This window comes from Suricata suricatta, chromosome 3 (assembly GCF_006229205.1).
Source record: "Suricata suricatta isolate VVHF042 chromosome 3, meerkat_22Aug2017_6uvM2_HiC, whole genome shotgun sequence".
Lineage (NCBI taxonomy): Eukaryota > Metazoa > Chordata > Mammalia > Carnivora > Herpestidae > Suricata > Suricata suricatta.
Genome location: NC_043702.1, coordinates 164,472,789 through 164,496,319, shown reverse-complemented (window position 1 = coordinate 164,496,319; position 23,531 = coordinate 164,472,789). Strand labels below are relative to the sequence as shown.

The window sequence follows — 23,531 nt, the reverse complement described above, 5'->3', positions numbered from 1 at the left end:
CAAGACTGCTCAATCCACATGTGCAAAAGAAAAGAAACCCCTCGGTTTATATTAAGGTGTCTGCGTTGTACTCAAAGTGCATCACCCTGAATATTTAAAATAGTCAACCAATGAGGTATGGTTTGGAGAACAGGCCAAGGAAGGCATTTATGCAGACGAGCTCACCCTCTAGTCTTGCCCTCAATCATAACATCCTTTTCCCTTTGCAGCTTGGGAGCGGAGTCTTGGGTTTTTTTGTTTTTGGGTTTTTTGGCAGTTTTATACCTTTATTTGACAATCAGCAATTAGTTCTCACCCACATTAACGGTCTGTAGATTTTTAAAAATGGTGACAGGTACACAGGTAACCATCGTATAGAGCTTGTTTGGTGACTCTTCATCCTCCTTAGGTTTTCCTAACAACCGTACACAGATACGGTATGGACGTTCCTTATTCCTTTGGCCCAGACAGCTTTGTTGAGCCTGGTGTCAATGTGCCCATCTGGGGTTCCCATCTCCTTCACAGCAAATTTCCGGATCTCTTTGAGTGCCAGGGGGGCACGTTTCTTGAACCCCACTCCATGGATGCGCTTGTGAATGCTGATGGTATATTCTCTGGTCACTACCTCACTGATGGCAGAACGGCCTTTCTTCTCCTTGCTGCCCTTCTTTGTGGGAGCCATTCTGCCTGGCCAGGGTTGGAAAGGAAGAGTGGTATTGTGGACGAGGGAAAGCCGAGTGGAGTCTATTTTGATAGCCGACAGAGCACCCAACTTGAGAGCCATGACCCTCAGGACCTAAAAAGGCCTCTCAGCCTCAAATGCGGCCTCCTCTCCCTAGTGCCCATCCCCCCATCCCCTCCCCGCCCCCATCTTTCCACAGCAGCCAAGCCCATGGAGAATTCCACAGGAAAGGGGGCATCTGAGGAGCTCCTGAGTCAGGAGCCCAAGAAGGCTGCATGGATTTTAAGAGACTTCCCTGCAGGCACCTGGAAGCAGGCGTCCTGGACAGCAGGGAGCCTCCGCACAGAGCAGCCTGGCCTGTTACCCACTCTCCTGGGAGGTAAAAGGGTTTCAGCTACCCTCTTCTTTCCTTTGCCCTTCTTTCCCCTCCCCTGTAACACAGACAATTTAGTCATTAAAGTCGTGGAGACTCTTCTGAAGTTTCCCTAAAGTTTCCAAACCTATTGCCAACCTCCTGGGTTCAGAGACTCCTTGCTTCATGCCTAGATAGATAAAAACAGTGCGTTCGAGGGCCTGACACTCTGCTAAGCTCTTACAGATATTATCTCAGTTGATTTCAAAAACAAGCCTAGACAGGAGCTTTCCACAGTACTTCCATTTACTTGGGAAAATGGAGTTTTAAACAGTTCAGTAACTGGCCGAAAGTCACAGTTAGTAAGTGGTGCACCCTGGATTTGAAACCAGTTTTTTGGTCACGAAGGGCCCTTGCTCATCTTTCTCGAGCCCTTCCTTGCTCTTGTTCTTTTTTGAGATAAGGACTGAGAATCTTCCTTCCCAGGCACCGTTGCGCCTTGAGCAGTAGTATCCTGGTCAAGAGTCTTTTCCAGCCTTTTGTTTCTGAAATCCTCCATCTTCATTGACTCTGCCTGATTCCCTCTACCTAATCACGTCCGCTCTCTGTCCCACTCTCTCCTGCGCAGGAATCCTCTGGGGCACACATCCGGACTCTTGAGTTCCATTTCCCTTCATTCTCTCTCATTCACTGCACTTCAGCTCACTGGCCTTTCTGTCCCTGCAGCATATTAAGCTCAGTGACTTTGCATCTGCTATTCCTTCTACTTAGAACACCCTTCCCTGTGTTTTGTATGGCTGTCTACTTTGGGTCAATCAGGGCTCAACTCAAATGCTATCTTACAAGAGGTCATCCCTGAAACCCACTTGTTACTTCCACAACACCACCCTATTCTCCTTTCTTCAAGATATTTCTAGGTACGAGGAACTGTGGCATTTATTTTTCATACGGGTTTCTTGTCCATCTGTCCCCACCAGACTGCAAACTCCCTGAGGTCAAGTCTTCATCCGCAGGCTCACCACTGTTCCTCCCACGAACTGCACGAGGCACATGATAAATGATTTGTTGGCTGACTGTTAACCAGAACGCACCTCAGGGAGCTGTTCGCTTTCTCATCCCCGCTGCCACAGGTCTGTCCTGCCCAATCTACACCTATCGTTTCTTTCACAGCTCAAACTGAGCTCGCTTATGCTGTGAAGGTCACTTCAATTCGTTCCTCCACGTGATATCTGTTCAGTGTCCTTTTTCTAGAAATCTACAGAAGCTCATTTCCCACTCACTAGGGTCTTCACGTCTCATCGCTTTTCCGATGCCACTCCACGTGGAATGTCTCAGGCATTCTATTTTTGTGGGTGCTCTTTCTCCGATAGTCTAAGAAAATGAGACATACCAGGCAGTTTAAAAGAAAAACACAGGGGCACCTGGGTGGCTCAGTCAGTTAAGCATCCGACTTTGGCTCAGGTCATGATCTCGCGATTTGTGAGTTCAAGCCCTGCAAGGGCTCTGCACTGATAGTACAGAGGCTGCTTAAGGCTCACTTTTCCTCTCACTGCCCCTCCCCCATGTGCATTCTCTAAGTAAATAAGCAAATAAATAAATAAGAAAGGAAGGAAGGAAGAAAAATATAGATGTAGTCCTCAAAGAAGTTTGTCCACAGCTTTGAATCCAAACTCCAAAAAATACCATCAGCTTCAGTCTTTTATTTGAAAAATGAATGTGACATGATATCATTTGATCCGAACAGCCTTGTCATGTGCCTAGTTTCTCTTAAGTCTGGGACTCTCAGTCTTTGGTAGAGGATGCTCAGGACACGCGAAAGGCCCTGATGTCATTGGTCCTACATTGTAACCACTGTCAATTGCAGGTGACTCCAAAATCTAAGGGATTATATTGAATTAGCAAAACACTGAGGAGATAGCTGTGCTCCCCTAACTGGCTTTGTTATTTTACCAATAAATATTCAATAATTAAGTGAGTCCTCAGTATTTGCATATAATTTGCAAGTATGGAGCTGAGAATGAGGGGTAAGTGGGTAAATGGTTATACTGAGCTTGGTATAGGTACGGTGTCAACATAGGGATCAGTTCATAGGACTTATCAGTGTACTTCTCCACTGGGTGCAGTTACTTATTAGATCATAAATATTAACTAATGAAGTCAGATCTGGTTTTCTCCCTGCATTTGCCCAGAACCTACTTGAGATTTGCCATGAATCTATGATGTATTAGTTTTCCAACCTGAGTAACCAATCACCACACATTTAGTGATTTAAAACAAAACATGTCTTATTAGGGTAAAGATGTTTCCCAAGGCCTTCACTTTAATTCTGTATTTCGCCTTGGGTACAATCGACACTTTCACACGGTTTGGGTTGTTTTCAATTTCCTTTATCAAAATTGCCTTTTCTTGGTCCTCACTCATTTCTTCCTGATGAGATTTTAATATTTTCCTCATGAGTAGCTGTGAACTTTTATAGATTGACGATGTATTATGACTTTTGATCCTATTTCCTTTTTCTCAGCTTTTGTGGCTTGCCTTTTTTTTTTTTTGACTCTGTCCCTAAACTTCAGGAGAACTCGGGGCCTTGCTACACAGGCCTGGATATCAAAGTGCCACGGCCCCCTTACAGCCATCGTTGTGGTCCCTACATTTCACCTCTCTTCTGTTAACTGTCTTGGGGCTAAACACTCCCAGGATGTAAAAAAAGAGAAGGGGAGGCAGTGATTCTTAACATATATCCAACCAAAAATCTACAGCCAATCCTATGATGAGCAGGGATCAGTGGTCACAACTCATTACAGCTTGCTTTGAAATACGTGCTTAAGGGGCGCCTGGGTGGCTCAGTCGGTTAAACATCCCGGCTTCGGCTCAGGTCATGATCTCACAGTTCATGGGTTTGAGCCCCTCGTCGGGCTCTGTGCTGACAGCTAGCTCAGAGCCTGGAGCCTGCTTCAGATTCTGTGTCTCCCTCTCTCTCTGACCCTCCCCTGCTGTCTCTCTCTCTTAAAAATAAATAAAACATTAAAAAATATATTTAAAAAAGAAATACAAGTATTAATATAATTGTGTAGTGAATTTGATTGTAGTTCTTTTTCATTTGTTTACTGAATTATTTTCAAAAAATTCCTCTTTTTAGTACTCTCAGTATAAGCTTCATAATGAGGACTATTGGTTTCTTTGAAGCAAGAATATCTATGTGCTTTGTTAACTTGTACATTACCTAATAACGAGAAAAAAAAATATATAGATGTTTATAGAACTACTAGGTGAACAATGTAACGTCAATCATATGGACAGAGACTATAAGGAATAGGTCTCAGAGATGTTAGAAGATTCTCAAAGCAAACGCCAAACTAACAACTGTGCATAACCCTAGTGGAAGAAACCCAAAGATGCCAACATGGCTGTCTGGGGAGGTGGGGACTCTTCAATAACCTTCAGTTTGTGTGTGTGTGTGTGTGTGTGTGTGTGTGTGTTTAAATCACATCAAGTTACCAAGATCAAATCCAAAAGACTGGTGGGAGCATCTAAGTATAGCTGCAGAATAGCCAGAGCCCATGGAGACTTTCTAAAATGCGTGACTGGCAACAAACAGGACTTTTAAATCTACGTCTTCAAAAGAAGGCTGGAAAAGCACCAGGCTTCAGGGAAAATTGTGTCATGTCAATAGACAACAGAGAAGTCAGAGTAATTCAACTTTTTATTCAAGTCTTCCAAGAAAGAATGGTTTTCAAGTTGCAAATAATTTTTAAAAAGCTAATGTAAATTTAGAATTCACTCCAATACACTCCTCTATATCCCCTTTAGTATGGAAGATCCTAAAATAAAAAAACAAAACAGTTGCTTTAAATCAATTCAGTCCTTGAGCTCATATTTCCTATGTCCCAAAGTGTTAAAAAGCATTGGGATATAATCTTAGATTAATTGTTATTGGGGAGAATTTGTTAGGAATGGAGAGGTGCCAAACCCAAGAGGCAAAAACTAGGCCAAATTGTAAAGGACTGTTCAACTTGAGACTACTAAGTATGATATTATTCTTTAGAAATCTTGGACTAGAACATTAAGCACATAATTTGACTGCTTTTTTGAAGCAAATGGATTTTTTTTTAAAGAACCAGTCATGTCAAACTAATGACATTTATTTTTCCTAAGTTAATAAGTAATTAATTCAATGCATTCACAAATATTTATTGAGTCAGGCACCATGTGCCCAGAACTCTCCTAGATAACTAGAGATTTTTAGAAGGCAACCTAGTAGAACAAAACAGACAAGTCCTTTCTAGAAGCATGCATTGTAAAGGTGAAACTGGCAAAAGTTAATAGATCTATCACATGTCAATGGTGATAAATGCTGTGGAGAAAGATAAAGCAGATAAAGGGATTAAAAAATAAGAGGAATAATACTGGAAAACTATTTTGGTATAAGTAGGACATTTCGCAGTAACGGCATAACATATGTTAGGACAAGACAGTGATATTTGGATTACAATGTGATGCTAGTTGATTGACTTCTCTGAGCCTCACATCCAGTTGTGGACATAGATACAAGTTGGTTGAGGAATATGCCTCAGACTGTTTCTGGCTCATCCTGATCCACACCAGGATCTATGATTTTGAAGAGTTAGAAGGCACCTTACCAAATATGCGATGCAAAATCCTAAAAAGAACACTCAGACAAAACCAAGAGAAACTCAAAAGAAGACAAACTGATGGAATAAGGGCCCTGAAAATCCATCCTTTTATAAGAACAACAAGAACATTGGCAAAAATAGTTAAAATCAATTTTTTTCAGAAGTCCAGAAATTAACCAAAAGCTTATAACAATTTGAGAAGTATTTATTTGAGAAAACTGGCTGAGTCTTGGATGGAGCTAGAAGGTATAATATTAACTGAAATAAATCAGTCAGAGAAAGACAAATGGCATATAATTCCACTCATATGTGGAATTTAAGAAACAAAAACAGGGGCACCCGAGTGGCTCAGTCAGTTAAGCGTCCAACTTCGGTGCAGGTCATGATTTCACAATTTGAGCCCCACATGAGGCTCACTGCCATCAGCGCAGAAACTGCTTGGGATTCTCTCTCTCTCTCTCTCTCTCCCTCTCTCTGTTCCTTCTCCACTCGCACTTTCTCTCTCTCTCCCTCTCTCTGTTCCTTCTCCACTCGCACTTTCTCTCTCTCTCTCTCTCTCTCTCAAAATAAATAAATAAATAAATGCTTAACAAAAAGAAGAAACAAGACAAACAAGTAAAGGAAAGAAAAGGGAGAGAGAGTCAAACCAAGAAACGGACTCATAACTACGGAGAACAAACTGATAGTTACTGGAGAAGTGGGTGGGGGATGGGTGACATAGGTGACAGGGACTAAGGAATGCACTTGTCATGATGGGCACTGGGTGATGTATGGAATTGTCAAATCACTATGTGGTATGTGTGAAACTAATATAACACTGTATGCTAACAATGCTGGAAATAGAATAGAATAGAATAGAAAGAATGGCTGACTCTGTCTAATAACAGCAAGCTTTCTGGCACTTCAGCTTGTCCCATTCTGATGCCCCTCTCCTCAGTTATGGAGTAACCATGAAACCAACAGCTTTGCAATTACAGTATCATGAAAACTAGCAGCCCAGCAGTCGTTAGAGCTGATTAACTTTGGAGTTCCCCAAAAGTGTCATCCCCAGAGAATTGTCACTATTTGACCTCTCTGGCAGTTCACTAGAAACTTCCACCTGCAAGGAAAACCTTTATTTCACCTGATTCAGAGTTTATTTGGTGTGAACAGCCTTTTCCTGGGGGCATTTATCATAACAATCAACAATTGTTTAACATCACATCTACCTGAGTCTGCAATAACAGTTGGGTCAAATAAGAACTTGCTCATGGGGTGCCTGGGTGGCTCAGTCGGTTGAGACTCTGACTTCGGCTCAGGTCATGATTTCACAGTCTGTGAGTTCAAGCCACACATTAGGCTCTGTGCTGATGGCTTGGAGCCTGGAGCCTGCTTTGGATTCTACCTTTCTCTCTCTCTCCCTCTCTAAAAATATATATATGTATATATATATTTTTAAGGCTGGGGAACCAGGGTTCTACAGGCGGCTTTATAAGGCTCTGGCACATTCCTAAGACTCTGTAAGGTCATGCACACATGTGCGGGCTGGCACAGGCTCAGGAACATCTGAGGAGCCCTAATGTCTCATCTTTGGCTGAACCTGAGGATATGCAAAAGCAGGAAATCAAGGCTAAAATATCATTGTCAATTGCCTGCCATGGCATTAAAGATGCACCCTCAACACATACGCAGAGCCTCTTGGCAAAGGCAGAAAGACATGCTGGCACAGGGTATATAAGGAAATCTCTTCCCAATCACTGCTGGGCCCCTAAGCTAACTGAGCAAAACCTTCAGTGACTGTACATGATGAAGAATAAAGACTTTACATCATTAATCAGGAAAAGTCGCTAAATACTAACAACTACAACAACAAATATAAAAAGAGCAGAAGCTGTTGAGGAGTGGAAGTGGAATCTGAAATCCAGAGTTGCCACATTATATATATTTTTAACATCAAGTTCAAAAAAATTATAAGACATGAAAAGGTGGAAATGTCTCATACCCAAGCAAAATAAGAAGTTAATAGAAATGTCTCAGAGAGGGGCACCCAGATGACTCAGTTGGTTAAACATCTGAATTTTGCTGTTGGCTCAGGTGATCTCACAGTTTGTAGGACTGAGCCCCATGTCAGGTTCTACGCTGTGAGCACAGAGCCTGCATGGGATTCTCCCTTCCTCTCTCTCTCTTCTTCCCCTGTGCTCTCTCTCTCTCTCAAAAATAAATCAATAAAGTTTAAAAAAGAAGAAATTGTCTCAGAAAAACTACATATTATGGACTTACTAGACAAAGACTTACAACTGGCTACTATGAATGTGTTTAAAGAACTAAGAGAAACCAGGTTTAAAGGATGGAAGGAACATATGAGAATGGGATGTCACGTAGGAAGGAATGTCAATGAAAGAAATTATTTTAAACAGTTGAATGGGAATTCTGAAGTTTAAAAATAAAACAAATGAGGTTTATTTTTAAATGTACTAGAGTTTCAACAGCAGATTTGAGTTGCAAAATAGTGAATTTGAAAATAGGTCAATTGAGGTTTCCTGTCTGAAAGACAGAAACAAAAATGAATGGAGAAAAATGAACAGAAATTCACCAACTTCACCAACATATGAAAGTCTGAGAAGGAGGCAAAGGTAACAACAGCAAGGGTATTTGAAGAAATAATGGCTGAAAATGTCCCAAACTTGTTAAAAACACATACACACACATTTATCTACACATCCAAAAAGGTCCACCAGTTCTGAGATCTACACCCAGACAAATCCTAATAAGATTATTGAAAGACAAAAAAAAAAAATCTGGAAAGTAGCAAGAGAGAAGTACTCATCATGTATAAGGAATTCTCAAGATAAACAACTGCTTTCTCAATAGAAGGCATGGATCTTTCTTTAAGTAGATATTTGAATGTGTCCATTTTAATATATTGAGCAGAAGAAATCCCTCCAACACATAAGTGTCCTTTTAAAATCTTTCATGGGGCATCTGGGTGGCTCAGTTGGTTAAGCCTCCAACTTCGACTCAGGTCATGATCTCATGTTCATGGGTTCAAGCCCCGCATGGGGCTCTGTGCTGACAGCTCAAACTCTGGAGCCTGCTTCCAGGTCTGTGTCTCCCTCTCTCTCTACCCCTCCCCGCTCATGCTCTGTCTCTCTCTGTCTCAAAAATAAATAAAACATTTTAAAAATTTTTAATATTTCAGTATTTCAGTATGTGTGCTCATTAATATTGTCCATCTTATTAGTTTCTTCTTTATATTTAACTTTGTGATTGTTATTATTCCTGAATTGAATGCTTTATTTATTTTTAAAATACTTATCTGTTTATTTTGAGAGAGAGAAAGGGAGAGGGAGGGAGAGCAAAAGTGGAAGATGGGCAGAGACAGAGAGAGGAAGAGAAAGAGAATCCCAAGCAGGTTCTTGTTGTCAGCACAGAGCCCAACATGAGGCTTAATCCCATAAATCATGAAATCGTGTTTGGAGTTGAAATCAAGAGTTAGTCGCTTAACCAAATAAGGCTTTATTTTTAAGCCTTTTATCTCCTAAAAGATACACATTTTAGAACTCCAAAATTTCATCTGAATATTGCTCCAGCCATATCATTTGTTTCGATAACTTCTCTTCTTATCATTTACTTCTAAATAGCTTTGATTTACTTTTAACCCCAAGAACTTAGAAAGACATTTAAAAAATTTCCAAGTGATTATGTGTGGTGATGGTCATTTTTGGCAATTTTTATTTTTATTGCATTGCACTCAGCAAATGTGTGATTCCATAAATGTGTGCTTCCATTTATTTTGTGATATGTGATATTTTATCTGTGGCTCAACATATGGTCTAATTTTTGTAATAATCTGTGTTGTTTTAAAAAATAATTTGTGTTGTCACTGGTGAAGGACAAGTTTTACATATATCTATTAGTATATATAGGTCATTCAAATGCTATTATTATATCTTTACTTACTTTTGTATATTTAATCTGATTTTTTTGTGTATCTTCAGTTTCTTCTTGCATTTCTATTGGTTGTTTTTTTTTTAATTGCTGTCAGACGCTGAGGTTAACTTCTCAGTGGACTAGATTTTTAATCAATATAAATCCATTTCCTTTTCCTTTTAACCTTTGGCCCTAAATCCCATTTTATCTCATGTACATACTCTAAATTTAATTCAAAAATTTTGATAGTGTTATAGTCACATATTCCAAACTTGAAAAGAATAAAGCCATATTCAGAGAAGTTGACTTTTCATTCCGGTTTGCCCTAGCCATAGAATTTCCTTCCCCAGACACAGTGTTATCAGTGGGTTAAGTATGTATCTGGATTTGGGAAGGCCGGTTCACCAGCTCCAGTGGCCAATTTGATTCAGTCTCTCTTATTCCAGTGTTGTGAATGCAGCCAGAGTATAATCTCAGCTCAGTCTAGAGTTGTAAATTCTCACATCAGACCCTAAAAGCATTTCTTGTGATCTCTCTACCTCAGGGTTTGGTGGTCTAGGAAAGCTATTTTTTAGTTTGTTGGTGGATAAGAGAGAGGAAAGGGTAGTGGGTATGGAAATGTTGACATAGGTTTCAGCCTTGACTTAACTCATCTTGAAGAAAGAGGTTTTCCAGTTTTTATTTCTTAAAGTGCCCACACATGAGAGATTGTCTAACATTTCAGACTATGGGACTTAATAATTAACTGACAGATCAACCAGCAGTTTTGACTGGTGCTTATTGTCTTAATGTAGATAACCAGCATACACACAAGCTAGTTCCTGTCATTGGAGAGCTTAACATTTACGAGGAGCTAAAAATATTCATGAAATAAGTAATAACATGGAAAACATAAAATCGGTTCTATGCCTCAGGTCAATCCTGTTGGTTTGAGAAAAGTGCTATTGAAATAGTTTACATAACTGATAAGTAGATGATAAATGGGAGAGAGAGAGAGAGTCACCCATTGTTATAGGTACATTCTATACACAACACTATATTGTATAGTGTTGTAGAACATGTGTGTATTTGTGTGTGTATGTGTGTATGTGTGTGTTTCACAGAACTCCAATATATATCTTTAAATGGAGCATTATTTCCTGTTGGCTGTTCCTTGCACATAGCATTTGAAACACAGCCCTCTGATTTTTATGGCAATTACGCCTGAAGCATGATTTATATTAACTGACCATATATAGTTGCTGATACATTGGCCCACAGATGGAGAATTAACTCTTCTCCCATTCATTTACCACTTTCTTAATTTTCTCCCCATTCTTAATCTTGTTCTATCTTTTCTTTCTCTCTCTCTCTCACTCCTTCTCCTTCTCCTTTCTTTCTCCACTATCCTTCACCTACCAGGTCTGATGTATTCCCAGCAAGCACTCTGAACAAACCCTCCGCTATGGGCCTCCCTCCTGAGAAATTAGGTGGCTGGGTCAATGCCCCTGATGCCTATTTTTACACTCATGTTTGTCCGGAGTCTGACGTGGTTTATCACAGTCTCTCCAAAGGCCCATTGTTCAGCACTTCAAGAAGAATGTTGTTATATTGACTGTTAGTGCGTCAGCCCGGCTCTCTCTGGAGGAACTTTTGGATGAAATTAGATAATTTCCATTAGGAGACCGTGCATTATTAGTCCCCGGTGCCAAACTGGAGAATGAGCCAAGATGACTATTTCTGGCCAGGCTCACCTCAGGAAGGAACCTTCTCAGCTTTAATGGGATTTTGCTATTGTTGGTTGCCTTCTGTTTGACACCAGGCCAGCCCAGGGTTGGAAATTGTTTAGAAAGCTGCATGAAATATAATAGAACCCCAGCCATTTGCTGAGGCACATTCCTGCACAATGTTTATTTTGAAGAAGGGAAAAAAATATATTGTCCTTGGCAGACAACAATAAAAAAAAAAAAGCTGTAACTTGAATCTCTGACCATATGCTTCTTGTTGCCAGTTGTGTTTAAAACCTCCCTGCTGTATCAGAGAATTTCACACTGAAGTGATAAATCTCTTGTAATATTTATAAGCATCTTCATTACAGACCCAGAAAGTATTTAAAGTCACCAAGGCCTTCAAGGCTGAATTTGGAACGGTTGGGCGAGCAGGAGGAGATGGGTGCTGAAATGCTATTCCAGGCTCAACCCAGTCCCAGTCCGGGCCTGGAAGTCAAGTCCACAAAAATCCCTCTGCCCTGCCATCTCGTCAAGACCTTTCTCGCCCAGCTGTAGGAACCGAGACGTTGTGAGCTGGCTTTGAAGCCAGGGAGGGTGGGCGGAATGAACTCCTCTTCACTCTTGAGGACATGGTAAAGATCAGCCTTTGAGCAGCATGCTGGGGCTTTGGGTTTTGGTTTTGTTCAGTAAAAGCTGGCTCACCCTCAGCGTTGACTTTGGAGCAAAAGTTGTCTCTACTTTGGCAGTGCTCGTGCATGAGCTGTCTAAGGATATTGAAACTTTGGACCTTTTTAAATGAGATTCAAATCCCTAAGTTGCTTTCTTACATATTTGGTTAGTGTCACAGTCTTGGCCTTTTTTCTTGTTCAATTCTCTTAGGCTAAGTGTGTACATGTGAAAATGGTAAACAGAATGAAACAAAGTAAAACCAAAACCAAACCAAAACAAAAAACCTTATGGTAGGTCTCAATAGACCACCCTTGAAAAGGCAATCATATTCCATTTATAAGAGTTCCTTGGTTGAATAGCAGTTTCCCAAGGCTGTTTAAAGATAAAATCTCCACGTCTAGAAGCCGATTCCATCAACTGACATTTAGATGTCCTCAGACATGTTGCTTCCTTTCAATTATTTGGCGTTAGCCTTGGCCTTTTCCTCTTTAGCTCTTTCAATAAATAATATGTACAACTAAGTCTTGACTTTTGACAACAATGGGGGAGAGGGGAAGCAGAGATCATTAAATGATAATCACCAAAGCAGATCACCAAATCAACTTTGGACATAAATGTTGCCATTTTCCCATGAAATCTTGCATTGGAAATGTTGACCCATGACCAAAACTGACTGATGGGGAGTAGGTAAGCCCCGCATGAGAGGAAATGGACACACAAAATTCCAAAGGGCATGTAGCTTACAAACAGAATCTTCTCTGGCCCTGCCTGCATAATGGAATGGGGTCCTGTTTTCACCTGAAGGAGGTCAACACATCCGCAGGCACCAAGAATGAGCTCCATATGGCAGGTGGACTTCTAAGATGGCCCCCCAATACCACTCCTGGGTGTACACGTCCAGTGTAATCCCCTCCCCTTGAGTGTGGACAGAACCTATAAGTAGGGTAGGGTGTCACTGTTATGATTAAGGTAATTATAAGGGAAAGAGGGGGAGATTTTGCAAACGTAATTGAGATCTCAAATCAGTCAGTCTGGAATTAAGCAAAAGGAAGATTGTCTTAAGTGGATCTGACTTTTCAAAGGAAGCCTCAATCCTTCCTCAGAAGAGAGAGATTCTCCTCCTGGCCTTGAAGAAGCAAAACGCTATGCTGTGAGCTGCCTGTGGAGAGGGGCAATGTCTTGGAGTCGAGGAGTCCTACCACTGCCAGGAGCTGAATTCTGCCACGTCTGAGAGAGCTTGGAAGAGGAGACTGAGGTCCAGATGATAGCGCAGCAGGCCAGTATCTCTGACTGTAGCATTGTGAGACCCTGAGCAGAAGACTCCACTAACCCGTGTCCAACAGCAGCTGTAAGATAGTCATGGGCATTTCTTTAAACCACTACATTTGTGGGTATTTTGTTATGCAGCGATAGATGACTACTACAACAAGGACAATTTGACCAGTATTGAAATGGTAGAAGCTCTACCTGAAGTCCGCTATTGCTGCAGGTAAATGCACAGTGGTTGAACACCTATGGGGATGCATGCATGGTGGGCAGAAGACATTTCCGGGTCCTGACATCTTTCAATTACTTGCGATGGCACATGACTGCCTTCGTGGAGTTCCTGAGGCCCCAACGGACCAATGGCCACTTTTTTGTTTCCTGAGGCAGCATTGTGGTCAGGGGAAATGACATATTTTGAGACCATACTCGACTGGGTTTAAGTGCCCCTTCTGAGGTGCCTGGATGGCTCAGTCAGTTAAACATCTGACTTCAGCTCAGGTCATGAACTCACAGTTCATGAGTTTGAGCCCCATGTCAGGCTCTGTGTTGACAGCTCAGAGCCTGGGGGTTTCTTTGTATTCCATGTCTCCCTCTCTCCCTGCCCCTCCCCTGCTCACACTCTGTCTCTCTCTCTCTCAAAAATAAATATGAGAAAAACCTTTTTTAATGCCCCCTCTGATATTTGTTAACCACGTAACTTGGTCAGGTCATTTAATCTCATTGAGTCTCAGACTTGTAAATGGAGAAGATAATGTAATTTCCAGGATTATCGTGAGAAGCAAGTGAATTATCTGTATGAAACACCTGGCCCAGAGACTGGACTCCCACGTGTGCTACATATGTTCGTTCTCTTTAAGACTTAGCTTGAGCTCTGTGGGACCGCCAGCTTTGAGTCTGCCTCTGCTGCTTGCTGGTAAGTCATTTAACTTTCTCTTTCTGTATTATCCTGAGTGAAATGAAAATAGCATTAGTACTTATTGTATTGGGTTATTGTAAGAATTCAAAACAATAATCCTGGGGCACCTGGGAGGATCAGTCGGTAGAGTGTCTGATTCGTGATTTTAGCTCAGGTTGTAATCCTACGGTTGTGGGATCAAGCCCCACATCGGGTTTCGTGATGGGCATGGAGCCTGCTTAAGATTCTCTCTCGGGGTGCCTCAATGGCTTAGTTGATTAGGTGTCTGACTTTTGCTCAGGTCATGATCTCACGAATTGTAGGTTCGAGCTCCATATTGGGCTCTGTGCTGACAGCTCAGAGCCTGGAGCCTGCTTCAGATTCTGTGTCTCCCTCTCTCTCTTCCCCTCCCCTGCTAGCACTCTGTCTCTGTCTCTCAAAACTGAATAAAAATGTAAAAAAATTTTTTTTAAAAACAGATTCTCTCTCTCTCCCCCACCTTTGCCCCTCTCTGTGGGTGCATGCATGCTCTGTCTGAATAAATAAACAAACAAATAAGTTAAAAAAAAAGATATATAGAAAATAACCCAAGTAAAGTACTTATCCCTTGCCCAGCACATAGTCATATTCATTTATTATTGTCACTCCTTTCCCAGTTCCCAGACTTGAGTTCATCATTTCCTATTCTTTGATCTCATGCACTTTGATTAATTGCTAAGATGCCACTTCTCATATTCTGAAACATGTGTAAGATAGTAAGTTACGTGCATTTCTTCCTCTCCCTCTCCACTTTTTGCTGTTTTGAGGGCGGGAGTCATGACTAATTCATTTCTGCAGGTGCACACAAAGCTTTGTCCACTGCCTCCACAGAGAAAATCACGAAGTATTGACTTCATCAAATTTTTTATTGAAGTAAAGAGTTAGGATCAGATAGGAGCTAATTATGGAACCCAAGAAACAGTAGTGAGCTTGTAGGATCATTTGGTCCTTCCTTCTTGGTAGATCAAGTTGGCCAAGAACAAAGCATCTCTAGTCTTGCTTGAAGGATCCTTATGTAAGTCGTTGTCCAGACCATTCATTAATCAACCAACTGAACATCTGTTTGTGGCAGTGCAAACAAGCTTCTTTTTTTTTCTATTTAAATTTATGTATTTGTTTTAAGGCAGAGCGACAGAGAGAGAGAGAGAGAGAACGGGGAGAGCAGCGGGAGCAAAAGAGGGAATCCCAAGCAGTCTCTACACTGTCAGCATGGAACCCAATGTGGGGCTTGAACCCACAAACCGTGAGATCGCCACCTGGGCCAAAGTCAGATACTTAACCAACCAACTGAGCCACCCAGTCACCCCCAGCTCCTTGATACCACAGGGAACGTGACCTCTAGTCCCGGAACTCATTTCCCTCCCTGTCCCTCCCTCCCTGTTGGGGCTCTGCTCACATCCTCTCCCCTGGACCCAGGACAGCTGTTCCCCATCCTCAGCCACATGACCCTCACATAGTTAAGGCCCATGACCGCTCACTCCTCACCCCTGCATCGCTTCAGCTCCACTTCTAAAGCAGGGATATTGATGAGGACCTGGGTGGCCGGGTGACGCTGAGAAATAACTCATGGAAATGGCTGCCTGGTGCACGGAAAAGGCCAATGAACAAGGCCAAGTGGCTCTCGCCAGCACTCCATTCATTTTCAAGGGAAAACAGGACTGGATGGGAGCTATAAAAAGAATGTCGAAGATAAAGCTGGCCTCTCTCCCCACCTCGAGGTCTTTGTTTTCAGGGAGGACCCAGGCGCTTGCCCGCCTCCCTTCAGACTTTTATCACAGCACATTCCTCATCTGCTCTTTTATTCACTCGGGCTCATTTTCATTGTCTCCTGCTCAGAAGTGTTTGATAAGAATCTAGCCGAGTGGTATTAGGAAAATCCGCTGTGCAACAAAGGAACCTGCCATTGTGCCGCCAGCACTTCAAAGCTCCCACAATATCTTATTTTTATTATTTCTTCTTTTTTTTTAAAGTATGAACAATGTGTTTTGCATCCTAGACCGTCTGTGGGAAAATGTAATTCTCATTAGTTGCATCCTGAGCTGCTGTGAGTGACAAAACGATACAGTAATTCATGCTAAGGTTTGTAAACAGGTTTCAGTTCTTTTTTCTTCTACCTTAACGGGCGGTGGACCGATTACACTTCAGTGTGGGCATCGGTAGAAGCCAAGGGTTAGAGGTCACACATAAATTATTCAGACTTAATGTTAGAAGGTCTTTGTTTAATTATTCACTCGGTGTAACTGAGTTTAGGTGTGAAGAGAGTGAAAAGAGGCTAGATTGTCACCGAAAGGGCCTGACGTGTTCCCCAGACGCTAGAATAAAGGACAGTGATGGGGGCCCGATGGGTGATATGGACAGAGTGTGAAGCTCAAGTAGATTTAAATTTTTTTTTATGTTTATTTATTTTTCAGAGAGAAAGAGAGACAGGGTGTGAGCTCAGGAGGGGCAGAGAGCGAGGGAGACACAGAATCCAAAGCAGGCTCCAGGCTCCGAGCTGTCAGCCCAGAGCCCAATGCAGGACTCGAACCCACAGACTGCAAGATTGTGCCCTGAGCCGAAGTCAGATGCTTAACCAACTGAGCCACCCAGGTGCCCCTCAAGTGGATTTTAGATCCAACTCGGGCCTCACAATTCTATAGAACACTCTTAACATAGGTGGGGGTCATTTCACAGATCAGATTTATCAAAACAAAACTGAGGCGACATTACAGACCCCGGGAATTATGAGGAAACACCGCAGATGGCAGGGACGCATCAACTGAGAGAGGACAATAAACCTGCTCCCTGGATGCAGTCACAGAAGCAAAACGGGTTGTGCAGACTCAGCCGAAAGTAGTTCTTCGGGACCCATTCATCCCCTGCAACACCCGGGCCTTCTCCAGCGGCGGGTGACGTACACTCACGCAGCCGGCTCAGTGTCCTGGATGGGTAAGTGAGGGCCCAGAATGTTCCTGCTTTATCCAGACTGTTTACCCAGGGTCTAGCAAGGTGCCAGGTGATCAGTAAGTACGTGTTGTGTGAATGAACTAATGGATAAAAACCTGAGTCTAGGGGTGCCTGTGTGACTCAATCAGTTAAGTGACGGACTCTTGAATTTGGCTCAGGTCAAGGTCTCATGGTCCTTCTGTGAGATCGAGCTCCCTGTTGGGCTCTGTGTTAACAGCATGGAGCCTGTTTGGGATTCTCTCTCCATCTCTCTCTGCCTCAACCCCGCGTGCCTCCTACTCTCCCTCACTCAAAATAAATAAGTAAAAACTTAAAAAAAAAACCTGAGTCTAAGAGGCATCTCAATACTTTTCCTTTCTTCCATCAACCGTCTGGTTTGTGTTTGCTGTTTGCTCAGCCTCTTTCTCTGCCATGTCGCACTGTCAACATCAGTGCTTACAAGCTCCTTCCTTAGTTACACTTGACTGTTACCTGCTCCAGCCTGACTCCCCTCCCCCTCTCCTCCCCCGCCCCAAGGTGTCCAATTTACCTTCTTACTTCTATGCAGCCGTGTAAATACCGTGGTATTATCACTGTGTATGCGCGTTTGATTCACACATTCACTGTGGATCCCAGTCTGCCTCTCATCAGGCGAGAGTGTATGATAAGAATCTAGTCATGTTGTTATACGTAAACACATGTGTTTTTAATTTGAAAGAGAGAGAGCAGAGGAGGGCAGAGAGAGAGAGAATGCAGAACCGGGCTGGGGGCTCAATCCCTCGATGCTGGGATCATGACCCCAGCCGAAATTGAGAGCTGGATGTTCACCCACGCATCCCTGTATATATGTATTTTTAATTCTGACAACCATATTGTATCCCTGGAATCAGCCTTTCTTTTGAGAATATATATATATGTATGTATATGTGTGTGTGTATATATATACATGTAATTATATATGTGTATATATGTAATATACATTATACAATGATTTTTAATCTGATTATAGAAAAATATTCTGTAAGACTTCAATCTTTTGAAATGTATTCAGACTTATTATATAGCCCAGCACGTAGTCTATCTTAGTAAATGTTCCATGTGCACTTGCCAAGAATCCATAATCCATCAATGTTGGTTATAATGTTCTACAGATGTCATTTAGATCAGGGCATGTCAATGTATTATTCAGATCTTTCATAGCCTTAATTATTTTTTTGTATAGTTGTTCTATCAATTTCCGAGAGGTAAAAGTATCTTTAACTGTGATTGTGGCATTGTTTATTTCTCCCTTTAGTTCAATTAATTTTTGCTTAATGTATTTTGTAGGTCTATATTAGCCACACACATTTTTTGGGTTGTTAGGTTTTCCTGATGAATTCACCATTTTGTGATTATGAAATGCCTCATTTAGGGGCACCTATGTGGCTCAGTCCATTAAGCAGTAGACGTCAGCTCAGGTCATTATCTCTCTGCTCATGGCTTCGAGCCCTGTGTCGGGCTCTGTGCTCACAGCTCGGAGCTTGGAGCCTGCTTTGGATTCTATGTCTCCCTCTCTGTCTCTGCCCCTCCTCTGCTTGCACTCTGTCTCTCTCTTTCAAAAATAAACAGTAAGAAAAATAAAATGTTAGAAATGCCTCACTTATCTCTGACACTATGCCTTGCTTTGAAGTCTATTGTGCCTGATATTAATATGGTCATTCAAATTCCTTTTTCTTGTATATTTGTATTTTTGTAGTTTTTAAATGTTTATTTATTTTTGAGAGAGCACAAGTGGGGGAGGGACAGAGAGAGGGAGACAGAGGATCTGAAGCAGGCTCTGCACTGACAGCAGCAAGCCCGATGCAGGGTTCAAACTCACCAACCAAGAGAGCCTGACATGAGCCGAAGTAAAAAGCTCGACTGACTGAGCCACCCAGGTGCCTCGGTGATTTAAACTTTCTATGTCTCTTTTTTGTATGGTGTCTCCCCATCTGCTCTTTACTGTCAAACCATCTGTGTTCTTCTACTTCAGGCACTTCTCTTGCAGACAGCAGATAGTTTGGTCTTGCTTTTGTATCCATTCCCACAAATTCTGCCTGTGAAACTGATCCATTTACATTTGATTTAATCATTGATGTGTTGGATTCAGGTTTACAGTTTGCTCTTTGTTTTTAATTTCTCCCATTTGTTTTTTACTTGTCTGTTCTTCCTTTTCTGCCTTCTTTTTGGTTGGTTGAATATGTTTCTAACATTCCACTCTTCTACTGGCTTTTCAACTTTGTCTCCTTGCATTTTTTGTTTGTTTCTTCCTTTGGTTGGTTGGTTTTTGATTTTTGTTTAGTAGTTGCTTTTCAAGATCCTTAACTAATCACTTAGAGTTAATATGAAACTACAAGTTAATATAAAATATATCATGAACTATAAGAATAGCACAGAGTATAGTTCCATTTACCTCCTCCAGCCTTTGTGCTACTCTTGTATACATATTACATCCTATATACTATAAATCCTCAAATAGAGTACTATAATTTCTGCTTTAAACAGTTACATGTTTTTAAGAAATTAAAGGAAAAAGAGGTATGTTCAACTTAACCACTGAGTTTTTATTTCAACTATTATTATCTTCATATTCAGTATTGCCAAGTGGAAATATGGCTTGTATTCATAAGTTATTATTCCTGCTTCATGTTTTCAATACTCTTCATTAGGGCTTTGAAGATATTTATTAAGTTGATTTTACATTCTTATTCTTCCGTGTTCATTAATTCTGCTTTCTCTGGTATATGTTGTTCAGTTTTCAGCCTTTCTTTCATGATATTTATGTGTTCCTTGTAGGTCTCTCTCTTTTTTTTCTTCTTCTGAGTTTAAATCCACTGGACACAGCAAGAGGCCTAGACTTCATGACATCCAAGTGAGTTGGGAGATGGAGAATATCTCCAGGCACTTCAAGATGATGTTACAATTTCACTATAATCACTACCTATGTAACTACCCCTTCAGGATATGCCCAGAACCTCTACTCTGGACCTGCTCTTTTTTGGAGGTGATCTTTCTCTGTGGTCTTCTCCCAGCCCAAAGCATCAGCATGGATGTTTTCATGAGGGAGTACTCAGAGGGGGCTAGATAGCCTCCAGTAACATTTCTAAGCAAAATCTAGGATCATATTCTGCTGCCTTTGAGATGCACAGTTTTTTGTTATTGTTCTGTAAGATCTGTGTGGTGGTCATGATTCATCTAAGTAAATATGAAGGAGAGAAAAAAATCCAATTGGAAAGCACTTTCCTGGCATGGCCTTCGTCAGGGTTCTCCAGAGAAACAGAATGAATAGGTGATCAATCAATTGATCAATAGATTATAAGGAATTGGCTTATGCAATTATGGAGCTTAATAAGTCCCAGGACCTAGAGTCAGCAAGACAGGAACCCAGGACAGCCAATATGTTGATCTTCCCCACGTCTAAAGGCCTGAGATCAGGAGAGACAGTGGTATAAGCTTCAGTCCAAAAGCAGGTAGGCTCACGACCTGAGAAGAACTCCATTTCAGTTCAAGTTTGAAGGCCAGGAAACGCTGATGACCCAGCTTAGCCGTAAGGCAGAAGGGGTCTCCTCTAAATCAGGCATATTTGTTTCATTCGGGCCTTTGATTCATCCACAGTGGGGACGGTAATCTTTAGTCATCCACAGATTCAGAAATTAATCTCATCCAGACACACTCAGAACAGTGTTTGACCAAACGTCTGGGCACCCCCACGGCCCAGTCCAGTTGACGCCTAGAGGTAACCGCCATGCTCTGTGACACCTTGCTCCCTTCTTCTCTGCATTCTTGTCTCCACCCTCACCCTGATCCCTAGAAGCTCCAGGATCCAGCCACTCCCTCTCATTTCTCCAAGACCGAGCTCTGGCAGGAAGCTGGCACCCTGTGCTAGCTGGCCATCTTGTGTGGAACCAGAAGCTCTCAGAGTTCAATTTCCACCTTCTTTAGAAAACTCCTGATGGTGAGACATTTCTTTAAAAGGCGTGAAAGCCTCATTAGTAACTTTCTCAACACTTAACACTCCTCAGATGTTTCAGAAACTTGCTATTTACCAAGTCTTGCTTGCTTGGGGTTTTGTGCTTTGTTTTTGGTAAGTGAGTTCTGATAGTTGAAATGCAACACAGTAGCCATATGAGAAATACAGGTCATGGGCCAAGCATAGTCAGCTATAGGAAGTGGAAATGCTCAATAAGGCGGTTAATGAGATTCACTGACTGATAAATATAGTACATGTAACAAGCTCTTAATCCCAGAGGAAAATGATTTTATAGACTCAGCATTATTCACGGCACCAGATTTCCCCTTCCCCCAAGGAAGCCTTTCCCAGTTCTTCATCCAAACCTCCCGTCACCCCCCTGTGCTCCTTTTCCTGATGGATATCACCAAAGCCCCAGCTAGAGAATGCTGCTGGGTGAATGGAGAGGTGCAGAGTTTTCAGCTTACAAAAACTGAAATCCAAATAAACATGCCTAGGGGCACCTGGGTGGCTCAGTCAATTAAGCATCCGACTTTAGGTCAGGTCATGATCTCATCGTGAGTTCAAGTCCCATGTCATGCTCTGTGCTGACAGCTCAGAACCTGGAGCCTGCTTTGAATTCTGTGTCTCCCTCTTTCTCTGCCCCTCCCCTGCTCACACATTGTCTCTCTCTCCCTCTCTCTCAAAAGTAAATAAACATAAAAAAAATTTTAAACAAATAAGCATACCAAGTATTAAAGCTTTGTTAAAACCTTGGTCTGGGGGCACCTGGGTAGCTCAGTTAATTTAAGTGTCCGACTTCAGCTCAGGTCATGATCTCATGGTTCATGGGTTCAAGGCCCATGTCGGGCTCTGTGCTGACAACTAGCTCAGAGCCTGAAGCCTGCTTCAGGTTCTGTACCTTCCCCTCTCTCTGCCCCTCCCCCGCTCACACTCGGTCTCACTCTGTCTCTCAAAAATAAATAACTGTAAAAAATTTTAAAAATATCTTGAACTGGACTCTGGTATGGTCTGTTTATTTGTTTGTTCTTTTAGTTTCTAAATTTTATTTTAGAGAGAGTGAGAGGAGAGGGACAGAAGAAGAGAGAGAAGCCTAAGGAGGCCCCATGTTCAGTGGGGAGCCCAACTCAGGGCTCGATCCCATGACCCTGGGACCATGAAGGGAACTGAAATCAAGAGTCAGATGCTCAACCGACTGAGCCACCCAGGCACCCCTGGTCTGTGCTCTATGTTGCACTTCCATATGCATTAATCAGTCTCTCGATTCTTGAGGAAGAGGGGAGGTGATGAGATTTCCCCTGTCCCGTCCCTCCTTCTGTTCTGTGCAGAGCTGAGCTCTGGACACTCTCGTAGAAGGAAGCAGGCTCAGGTCTGGTCACATGCTTCTTTATGCTTTCCTTCCAAGATTGCCAGGACTCAGATGGTGAAAGTCTGAAAGAACTCTGGAAATCCGCAAGTCACCTCTCATTTTACAGGGGTGGGGCGAGACCGAGGCCTGGATGGAGTCAGTCATTGCTCAAGATCTAACCGTTGCAGAGGTGGAAGCCAGGTGATCTGACTCCTCACCGATGGTTTTTCCATTAATAATGATTATTAAAATCTGTCCTTTATTTTAAATGTTTATTTATGTTTGGGGGGTGCCAATGAGGGAGGGGCAGAAAAAGAGGGGGAAAGAGGATTCAAAGCAGGTTCCACACCCTCAGCACAGAGCCCGATGTGGGGCTCAAACCCACGAACCATGAGATCGTGACCTGTGCAGATGTTGGACGCTTCACCAACTGAGCCAGCCAGGCGCCCCTAAATCTGCCATTTACAGCTCTCATCTGTTAGGGGCACCTGGGTGGCTCCATTGGTTACGCATCCAGACTTTTGATACTGGCTCAGGTCATGATCTCACAGTTGGCAAGACTGGGCCTTGCATCAGACCCTGTGCTGACAGCCTGGGATTCTGTGTCTGTCTCTCCCTCTCCCTCTGTCTCTCTCTCTCTCTCTCTCTCAAAATAAATAAATAAAACATGTTTTTAAAAATAAGAAATAAAGCTCTCACCTGTTAAATGGAGTTAGGTTTCCCATCCTGAATGAATGAACAACCTTGGTTTCCAGAGATAAGACTTTTATTCTTATTTGTTTCCATGGTTTTTCTTCTTCACATTTTGGGGAGTTGCCAAGGGGGGTGTTGGGTAAAGGGTAGAAATATATAGCCTAATTGAAACAACTCACATTTGCCTTTTGTTGTTGTTGTTTTGTTTTTAAAATTTATTTATATTTATTTTGAGAGTGGGGGGAGGGAGAAGAAGAGAGAGAGAGAGAGAGAGAGAAAGAGAGAGAGAGAGACTCCCAAGCCGGTCCTGCACTGCCCACTCAGAGCCCAACATGGAGCTGGAACTCACAAACTGTGGGATCATGACCTGAGCTGAAATCAAGAGTCAAACTCTTAGGTGACTGAGCCACTCAGGTGGCCCTTCCTTTTTTTTTTTTTTTTTTGGC

At 42.2% G+C, this 23,531-nt stretch overlaps 1 pseudogene; it reads right to left on the bottom strand.

Moving 5' to 3' along the window:
• Positions 1 to 284: 284 nt before the first annotated feature.
• LOC115286830 lies at positions 285 to 661 on the bottom strand (annotated as a pseudogene).
• Between the last annotated feature and the right edge of the window lie 22,870 nt (positions 662 to 23,531).